Raw genomic sequence first — 9,443 nt, forward strand, 5'->3', positions numbered from 1 at the left:
GATGCTTTTAAATTGTATAAGTTAGAAGTTGAAAATCAACTAAATAAAAAGATTAAGGTGCTAAGAAGTGATAGAGGAGGAGAGTACTTCTCTAATGAATTCAATACTTTTTGTGAAGAAAATGGTATAATTCATGAGTGCACTGCACCTTATACACCACAACACAATGGTGTTGCCGAAAGGAAAAATAGGACTTATCTAGAGATGATAAATTCCATGATGGTGTTTTCTAAGTTGAACTTCAACTTATGGGGTGAAGCGCTTTTAACCACTTGTCACATTCTTAATCGAATACCGATGAAGAAAAATGAGATATCTTCATATGAGTTATGGAAAGGAAGAAAACCCAACATAGGGTACTTCAAAGTGTGGGGGTGTCTTGCATATTGCAAGAAAAACGAACCTAATAGAACAAAGTTAGGTTCAAGAGCCATTAAGTGTGCTTTTGTTGGTTATGCCAACAATAGCAAAGCTTATAGGCTATTAGACTTAGAGTCTAATATTATGATTGAATCTAGAGAAGTTGAATTCTTTGAGAACATGTTATGTGACAAAAATTCTCAAGCTTCAACATCTCTAAAGGAGAATTTGTTATATGAGAACAATTCTCAAGTTTCTACATCTAAAGTTGATTCTCAAGAGGAGAATTCTCAAAAGGATGTAAAGCAACCCTTTGAACCTAGAAGAAGTCAAAGGCTTAAAACTCATAAAAGTCTAGTAGTGGATGAGATAGATTCTCAACGAATTTCATTCTACATGGTAGAAGGAAATAGAGAGGAAGTCATTAGGAAAATTCCTATTGTACTTCTCGTTGAGGATGATCCTAAGACTTATAGAGAAACTATGCAATCGAGAGATAGTGCATTTTGGAAAGAAGTCGTCAATGATGAGATGGATTCCATTCTTTCCAATAACACTTGGGAATTGGTAGACCTCCCACCGGGGTCTAAGCCAATTGGGCGTAAGTGGGTATTTAGGAGAAAATACCACACTGACGGCACTATCTAAACCTTTAAAGCTAGAGTAGTAGCTAAAGGGTTTAGGCAAAAGGAGGGTATCGATTATTTTGATACTTATGCGCCTGTTGCAAGAACAACTTCTATAAGAATTTTGTTCGCTTTAGCTTCTATACACAACTTGTATGTTCATCAAATGGATGTCAAAACGGCATTCCTTAATGGTGACCTCAATGAGGAGGTCTATATGGAACAACCCGAAGGGTTTGTCCAACCAAAATATGAACATAAAGTGTGTAGACTTGTAAAATCCTTATATGGATTGAAACAAGCTCCTAAGCAATGGCATGAGAAATTTGGTCAAGCCATCATGTCTAATGGGTTTAGACATAACAATGGAGACAAGTGTTTGTATTCCAAAACTTGTAAGGGAGATGTGATCATTGTTTGCTTATATGTGGATGACATGCTTATTCTAAGTAATAGCATGAAAGGGATAGAAGAAACAAAGAGGTTTCTATCATCAACCTTCAAGATGAAAGATCTTGGAGAAGTTGATACCATACTCGGTACCAAAGTAAAGAAACATAGTAGGGGTTTTGCGTTAGGGCAAGCCCACTATGTTGAGAAAGTATTGAACAAATTTAACCATCTCAAGGTTAAAGATGCCAATACTCCATTCGATCATAGTGTAAAACTAGAGAAGAATGAAGGAAGAGCGGTGGCTCAATTGGAGTACGCTAGTGCTATAGGGAGTCTAATGTACGCTGCCCAGTGTACTAGACCTAATATAGCATTTGCGGTAAGTAAACTTAGTAGGTTTACAAGTAATCCAAGTGTGGATCACTGGAAGGCAATTGGAAGAGTCCTAGGTTATCTCAAGAAAACCAAAGGACTAAGCCTTCACTACTCCAAATTTCCCTCGATATTAGAAGGATATACAGATGCAAGTTGGATATCCAATCTTGGGGACAACTTGTCCACAACTGGTTGGGTATTTACACTTGGTGGAGGTGCAATTTCTTGGGGTTCCAAGAAACAAACCTGTATATCTCATTCCACTATGGAAGCAGAGTTCATTGCTCTAGCTGCTACCGGCAAAGAGGTCGAATGGTTAAGGGATCTGTTGATAGAGATTCCCCTAATCAAAGATAATGTATCTACTATATCGATACATTGTGATAGCCAAGCGACATTGGCTAGAGCATACATCGGAGTGTATAATGGGAAGTCTAGACATATTAGTCTAAGACATGGATATGTAAGAGAATTGATTCAAAGAGGAGTCATCTCAATATCCTACGTGAGAACAAGTGAAAATCTGGCAGATCCTTTCACTAAGCCACTAACGAGGGATTTAGTGGCTGCATCATCTCGAGGGATGGGACTTAAACTCCCTAAAGAGATTCACGATTGATGGTAACCTATCTTAACACTAGTTATTCAACTAGTGTTAGGTTCAATAGGTAACAACAAGTCAATCAAGTGAATATTAGTTGTACTCAAAACAAGTCCCATCTAAGATATTGAGTACTTGTGTGTTACCAAGTTGAGGGTTAAAACCGAAAGGTTTTTTAATAGAATTCAGTCTTGTAAAGACAAGTATTTTTGGTAACAAAATACTGTAAGAATTCTACCTATATGGACCTAGGGGTGGTGCCGCCTCTCATGAAAATTGGGAGTATTATCAAGAACGTCCATGAATGAAAAGTGCACATGGCCATTAACGATACAAAGCGAGACATAGAGGTCTCAAGTGAACATCGCAAAGGTGTGTGTGTTATCACCGATTTGTTATCATGAAAAGATGGTTCAATGCCTAGTGCAACCTAATTTTCGACAAATTTTGTGATAATTACACTATAGTAAAGTTCAAGTTGAAAAACACTTTGCTTTATGCACTAATGCAATGACTCCTATAAGAGAGAGTTCTTATTTAATCAAGTGGGGGATATGTTATATTTCAAAATATAATGATTGATTAAATAAGTGTTACAATAGATAACTATTTAATCTAGTGAGGGAATGTTATATTATTTTATAATATAATGTAATATTATATTATATTATAATATAATGTTTTAGATTAAATAAATGTGACAAAGTGTGTCGAAAACACGATGCACCGACATCAACCTGTTGAACTTCAACAGATGATCCATGGGATCCCAGCCACAATCATAGGGCGGTATGGATGGCATCTTGAAGCCTGGTGGCAGAGGGGCCTCAACAAGGTGAGAGGTGTAACGACCCGGATTTTCAAGACTCAATAATGCGGAAATATAAATGTTTTCATTTAACAAAATGTCTCAAAAACCCATAGAAAAAAAAAACTTTTTAAAAAGTCGTATGGCCATACTTAACATTTAGTTACAAACATGTTTTATAAAGATTAGAGTGAGCCTAGTTTAGGAAAATTACACAACATTTCCAAAAATAAAAAGGCTTCCCAAAAGGTCGGTCCACATGTACATTTGCAAGGAAGACTCCAGCGCTCACTGCTCTGCCTTGCCCTTGCTCTTACCTACAACATGAAACAACTAGGTAAGCGAAAACGCTTAGTAAGATCAACTTTCAAACAAAGCATGTAGAGAATTAGGGTTCCGGACCCTACACAATCAATTTTAAGAACGCTAAAGCGTCCTGGCAAACTTATGGTCATGCCTGATAACCAAGGATAAATTAATTCATATCTAGATAAAAATCCTGCACTCAGAAAATCCCAGAACAAGCAGATATATTATATCACAACTATATCTTATCAACAAATATATCCCTGCACTCAGAAAATCCCAGAGCAAGCAGATATATTATATCACAACTATATCTTATCAACAATTATATCCCTGCACTCAGAAAATCCCAGAGCAAGCAGATATATTATATCACCATATAATTCGAGACCAACGCTCGACAATTTCCAACAATTCAGACGTAACGCGCCCTCCAACATAATTGCTAATCTATAAAAGAGAACCGAGTCTCCACACTAAGATCTAGCCAATAAATATTCTCATCAAGGGTAACTATCGTGTTACCTAGGGCATCGCTACTTATCCAAGAGCGTAATCCAATTTACACGGTTTTACGGAGACTTCTATGTTAATCAGTGGTGCTGGTGAGCAGCTGCCCCTAGGGTGTTCAACCTCACTCTATCTTGGCAACCCCTAGTATCTCTAGGCACTCTCACGGAATGGCCAATATTCACGGCTGCTATCCGGGAATAGCTTATCAGAGCACTTGCTCGGATTCTAACCGTCCAATGATTAAGTAAGCATGAGGGCCCCTAGGTCCCATTTATCTTGGCGCCCCTAGGTTTAACCAGCTTATCCTCATCTCATGGCCACTCGTCGCGGTAATGAACCGGACATAAATAAAATCAAGCAGTGTGACGGGGATCAACCGTCTAGGATATGACGGACTTCTACCGTTCATATTTTCTAAATCAGCACTCACTAGACTAACGTCTCTAAGCAACTTTCTATGACAGCCTATATATGTGCATGTATCCCTATACTAACATACAAGACAATAATCATTTCATGTTGCAGCCATACAATATAAGTTGACTTACTTGGAGTCCTTAGCGCTCAGCAAGTTTTCACCCTCCAACGTTCAGTCCAGTTACGCTTAGCCAATACTGTAGTTATCCATACAGTATACTCGGATTAATTATGGCACTAATAATTCATTATTATTATTTTGGGCAGTTTGGTCATTTTAATAAAAGTCATTTGTAAGGATTTATAATCCTTATTTGGTTTTAAACCTATTAAGGAAAGTTATACAAAATATTCGAGACTAAACCCTAAGTCTCGGGGAGACCTATCCTAAGGTCTCGATACCTAGGCTCGGGTATCACAATGGTATTTCCCACAATCCGCTAAAAATCTTATTCTTTCAAGGTATCGCCATTAACCCGCACTTTCGACTAGTCGGTTAAAATATGTAAGATTTTAGCCGGTATTATATCCAGAAAATACAAATAAATTCCTTAATTATTTTTAAAGAAAATAAACTCTTTAAATTTTCCTTTTATTTTTCTTAAGGTTTTAATATCTAAAAACCGTTTTAAGAAAATTGCCTAATTTGTCTTAATTAGGAAAACCGTTATAAATTTCTCATCTTGACTAATTAATTTTCCAAAAGCAATTAATCAATTTTACTTACTAGGAAAATAATTTATTTAATTATTTTCTCAAAATATAGGGTTTTAAACCCTCTTTTAATTTATTAACTATTAATAAATTAAATCTCTTATTTTTAGAAAGAATAAAAACTCTTTAATAAAAATAATTCATTTAAACTCAAAGGGATAATTTTAGTGAAAATATGATTTCAAGACTTACCAATTTATATCTTGAAATAAGCAAAATTTTACTTTTTACCTTATGTTCCAAAATCTCATTTTTACACTAAGTGTGAAAAACCTAATTTTCACATTTTTAACTACATACTTCGTTAGTTCATAACTTGAAATTTACTTACCCAATTGTTTCCAAAATTTCCCAATTCCATTTTTGTTATGTCATTTAGGTCTTTGTAAAATCTTAGGTCAAAATGAGCATTTTTTATTGGTGAAATCATTTTCCAACAATGAGGTAAAAATGACCTTATTTTCAAGTCCTTATTTTTTTCCAAACTTTGACAGTTAATAACTTTCAAACCGTTTAATATTTTCTTACCAAATTTTACAGTGGACTAATAGGTTATGCCAGAAATATGTCCACAAAATTTTAGAAAAAACTGGGTTCATTTGTCCTATACAGTGGCTGTCCAAATTTGGTTCCGAAAATAATAATACGAAAAAAACAGTTTTTTTACCTAAACTTTGAAATATCATAACTTACTCATTTCTAAACATTTTTTAGTGTTTCAAAAGCTCAATTTTATGTACTCAATCTCAACAACATCACAGTACAATTTAATTTTACAAAAACAATATACAGTGGCTGCTTGACCCCTTGGAAGTCACAGCTTAAAACATGTTTTGTTTTAGGGTATCCTACAAAACCCTTGGGGGTTTTGGTTCCCATTTTCAAAAATCAATACACATGCATCATAAAATTATTAAACAACTACCATAACCTTATTACATCATCAACAAGAAACTCTAAGCATTAGATATACAAAATAATGCTTAAAACTAAAAACCCTACAACAAACTCATCAAAAGTAAACTTTTTACCTCTTTGGTGTTCTTGCTTAAGGTTTGGACCTTCCTATAAGCTTTGACTCCTTCAAAACCTTTCAAAAACCCTAACAAACTTCCCCCAACAACATAGTCAATTAGCTATTTGAAACTCTATGCTTAAAACTTTACAAAAACCTAGATTAGTGAAAGTTTACCTTAGGGAAAATACTTCCTAGACCAAGACTTAGCCTCAAAGTTTCCTTGGTGTTCTTGGGCTTGAAAAATGGAGAGAACACTTTGAAAGGTCTTAAAAAATCAGATGAGTGAATGAGAGAGGGTGGTGTGGTCGGTTGGGGAGGGATGGTAGAGTTATATACTATCTAATTTATCTCAAAAACACTCAAGTGTTTTCCTCCCACTTGCCCACTTGACTTGACTTAGTTAAAATGAGATTTTATCTTTATTAAGTTGGGTTCACACCACCTAAACACCACATGGCCGGCCAACCCTTTGCCATATATGATCATTTCATTTTTTTTTTTTTTTAATAAAGGTTAATAAAGGTTTCATAAGAAGAAAAGTCCAAATTGGCTTTTGACACCTTTTTCACTTTTATTAAGTTTAAATCACCAAACTTAACATTAATTAATTAAATTAAATGTCTCTCACATTTAATTTAATTAATCACATAATAAAATTTAACTTAAGGTCCATTCATGGAATAAAATTCCCTATTTCGGTAAAATTAGGCATTTAACACAAAATGCCCTAAAATTTCCATTTTCTTTTAGGTTTATTATTTTTGACCAAACTTTAACTTTTATGAATGTATTTTATGCCCAAAATATAATTGCCATGATTTTTCATTTTATTTTCCGAGATTTTTTACCCGATCAGGGTTTTTGTGTCGGTCCAAGACCGAAAGTCTTATCTTGACTTTTAAAATCACAAAATTCATATTTTGGCTAGCAATAACTCATGGAATACTTACAAACAAAATATAATATTATTTAAAATAATATTCTTAACCCGGGCGAAAAATCCCGACCCGAGTCGTTTAAAGGTACCCAAAAACATAGGACGTTACAAGAGGCACATGGCTCCACCTCCTCGTCCTTTGAGTCAGATTCATGGCCTTGTCGCCTAGCCATTCTGAGCATTATCCACTCCAGACTTTCTAATTCTGCACGGAGCGGGTCACAATCCCAGTTGACGCTCTGAGCCGGGTTATCTCTTCTCCAAGCGTTTAGATTATCCCGGAGGTCCGACGGATCTCTCCCACCGGGCTCGCGTCCCTCTGCCTTATTCCATCTTTGGACATTAAGGTTGTATCGTAGGTCAGCATGTCCTCGAAACGCACCATTACCCTCAGGATGAGCCACTTCGGTCTCTCCTTCGGACTCGACATTTTCGTTTACCGAAATACTGATCCCGCGTTCTCAATTTTATGTTATATTATGTTATAATATAATGTAATATTATATTATATTATAATATAATGTTTTAGATTAAATAAATGTGACAAAGTGTGTCACATATTGTAACATATAATAGAGAGTTACAATATTTAGATATATGAGATATATCCAAATAATGTAACATATTTGGTGTTACAAATTTGTAACTTCCAAATATTACCCTTTGTTGTGTAAAATTGTTGTTACACAATATTGAGATGAATTTCATAAATCCATATGTGATATGGCTGTTAGAGATATGATTTTAACCCCAATAATGTGTTTTGGGAGTTACAAAATCATTTGGGAGGGTTTGGAACTGTTTGGAAAAACAGCACATTTTTTAGTGCTGAAAATGGTCGGTGGCCGCGGCCTGTGGGACAGAGGCTAGTGGCCGCGGCCACAGGCCAAAAACTGACCATTTTTTCAGTTTTTTCAATATTTGTTGAACAGCTCAAAAAACCCAAATAACTCTCAAATCTCATTTTTAATACCATATTAATCCAATTAAACATTGGTAACAGCCATGGGGTTGGTGGAATTTGAAATTCAAAGGGTGTCTCTAAACTCTATAAATAGGAGCCTATAGCTCACTTGTAAGATACAACATTTCTATCCATTAGAGCACTTGGATAGAAACACCTTGAGGCTTGATAATTCCAAAAAGCATTTCCAATATCTGAGAGAGATCCCTTAGTGCTTGAGTTAGGGGGAAATAAACTTTTGGACAAAGGTTTTATACCTTGTTCAAGTTGGTGATCCCCAACACTCTTCACTTATGTTGTGTGAGTGAGAGTTTTCTTTGTTTTGTTCTTACAATTTCCTCTATTGCTTTTCTTCCCATTCCTCTTGTTTTATTTACTTGTAATTTTGTTTAGAGTTGTAATCATCTTTTCTTTTCTTTTGTTTCAAACACTTTACTTTATTTATAACCTTTTGCTTAGAGTTGTATTTTACTATTCTCTTCTTCTTCATCATCTTCTTCATTTCCTTTGTTTATTTGTAATTTTTAGTTATAGAGTTGTAACTCCTTTTAATCAATCATTATTATTTGTAATATATTGCATAGAGTTGTAATATTATTATCAATTTCCATTGAGGCAAAACATTTTTTCCTAATAGAAATAATAATGCTGGTCGGAGGACCACTGACAAAGCCAATTCTTGGGGACCGGGCAGAAGCAGGAGTAACCCCCCTGGTCGGGAAGATGACGGGGTCCGATCCAGAACTGCCTCAACGCAGAGGGATAACTCTAGAACCCCTTCCAAGAGCCACCGATCAGAAACTTCTAGATCAGGGAGTCACCGATCGGGCAGTAAAAAGACTCTACCCAGGAAGGATCAGACCAGGACTCCTCGAGATAAGAGGACTTCATAGTTCAAAGATGGGCATGGTCATGATGAGGCTGATAGTCATCACACCGACCAGTCAAAGGATACAGAAGACAACAACCCACAAGGAGGAAAAGACTGCCTGGGACGTACCGAAAAGCCTCCACTACATCCTGGCCAGCAGCGTAGTGGGAGAGAAGAAGTCCCGCGCAGTAAGCCATCTGAAAAATCTAATAGCACAGTATTTGATCGATTGGGAAGACACACTTCTCAGAAGGATCTAAGGGATGTTGTTAGTGACAAGAGGAGGATCGTCCCGGTTGAAGGGCAAGATCTGAACCGCCCTGTCAGTCTAGTAGAAATACTTGACGACAGTGCACCAGATGGAAATGCCCGACCAGTCGGTCAAGACCTTGAGACCCCGACGGTCGCCCCAACCATCCAAGCCTAGCTTGACGCGCTAACAGCTGTGGTGCAAGGTTTATCAAAATGACCTTCCGGAATGGATGCGGTAGACCACAGGCGTGGCAGTCCATTTTGTGCTCGGATTAAAGCAGCCCCACC

At 36.3% G+C, this 9,443-nt stretch overlaps 1 long non-coding RNA gene across 1 annotated transcript; it reads right to left on the bottom strand.

The window, feature by feature from the left end:
* Positions 1 to 3,237: 3,237 nt before the first annotated feature.
* On the bottom strand, positions 3,238 to 6,418 carry LOC133802420 (uncharacterized). The gene is made up of 3 exons (XR_009877317.1): positions 6,306 to 6,418; positions 6,145 to 6,223; positions 3,238 to 3,480 (listed from the first exon to the last, which is right to left on the bottom strand). It is a non-coding gene; the product is annotated as an uncharacterized LOC133802420 (long non-coding RNA).
* Positions 6,419 to 9,443: the final 3,025 nt, after the last annotated feature.

The sequence above is a fragment of the Humulus lupulus genome, chromosome 9, assembly GCF_963169125.1.
Source record: "Humulus lupulus chromosome 9, drHumLupu1.1, whole genome shotgun sequence".
Lineage (NCBI taxonomy): Eukaryota > Viridiplantae > Streptophyta > Magnoliopsida > Rosales > Cannabaceae > Humulus > Humulus lupulus.